Source organism: Chiloscyllium plagiosum, unplaced genomic scaffold (genome assembly GCF_037043375.1).
Source record: "Chiloscyllium plagiosum isolate Xiang-an unplaced genomic scaffold, Cpla_swu_hap1 HiC_scaffold_27, whole genome shotgun sequence".
In the NCBI taxonomy this organism is placed as follows: domain Eukaryota; kingdom Metazoa; phylum Chordata; class Chondrichthyes; order Orectolobiformes; family Hemiscylliidae; genus Chiloscyllium; species Chiloscyllium plagiosum.
Window position 1 is genome coordinate 38,075,336 of NW_028270165.1, and position 1,169 is coordinate 38,076,504.

At 51.7% G+C, this 1,169-nt stretch overlaps 1 protein-coding gene across 1 annotated transcript in view; it reads right to left on the reverse strand.

Annotated features, from left to right (window-relative positions):
• The window catches only part of LOC148143647 (uncharacterized), a 267,997-nt gene that overhangs the window by 128,893 nt on the left and 137,935 nt on the right, over nt 1–1,169 (reverse strand). The gene's annotated exons all lie outside the window — the stretch shown is intronic.

Here is a 1,169-nt window from a genome sequence, read left to right on the forward strand (position 1 = left end):
AATCAGAACCCTGAAACAGTCTGTGTGTAATCACGGGCTTCTCAATGCACGTTGATGTTTGAAATCATTTCCTGTCGACAAACATTTCCCCGCCTGGATTCAAACGCTGCTGATATTCAGGCCCTGAGTAAATTCCTTGTGCATGCCTGAAGAGCAAATCCTCCTCTGCTAATACCTTGAGAAAACACATCACTGCTGTCAGTGCAGGACAGAAAACAGATGAGAGAATTCTGGTTTATATGAAACAGCCTTCGCTATCTTCTACTCGAAATCTCTGTGTCCCAATTCCTCCACCTTTCAATGGACTCCAACCCATCCTCCTGTTTTGCCCAGCTCCCGTCTCCTGAAAGGGCTGACTTTTGGTTCAGTTTCAAGCCACTTCTTGCCATCCCCAGTGTGCAGACAAGGGGATGCTGGAAGTGGGTGGCATCCTTTCACCACATCCCCATTCAATCAGGACCCGATCATGCCCTCAGCTTCTCCTGTCCATTCTCTCTCGCTATCCCCAGCTTCCCGTCTCTTTCTCACACACACACATGCCACGCTCTGCATCTCCGTCCATTCTATCTCCACACCCTCTGCCCCCTGTCCAGTCTCTCATCCACCTGCTTTTCCCATCCAATCCTCTTCTCTCCCTCCACACCCTCTGCCTTCCGCCATCCAGTCCCTCTCCACACACACTCTCTCCCCTCTCCATTCTCTCTCTTTCCCCACCCTCTGCTCTCTATCCATTCCCTCTCTCCCCAACCCTCTCCTGTCATTCATTGTTGCTCTCTTTCTCCCCCACCGTGACCCAGTTCATTCTCTCTCCCGACACTCTGCAACACCCAATTTCTCTCGTTTCACACTCTGTATCCACCCCCCCATTCTGTCTCTCTGACAAACCCTCTGCCCCCCACCCTATGTACCGCCAGGCTTTCTTTACCCCCAATGCTCTGTCCCCATGTCCATTTTCTCTCTCTTTCTTCCTCCCAGCCTCTGCCTCCCGTCCAAGTTCTCTACCTGCACCCCCACTCCCATCCTTTCTCGTGCCTCGAGCCCTCGTTGATCACTGTATCAAGCCATTCTAAGGATAGAGAGTGAATGGATGGTCATGACTCTACCTGGAAGATGGGGGAGGGGTGGTTGGAGGGGAGGTGGGTGAGAAATCGCTGATCTTTAACATTGAA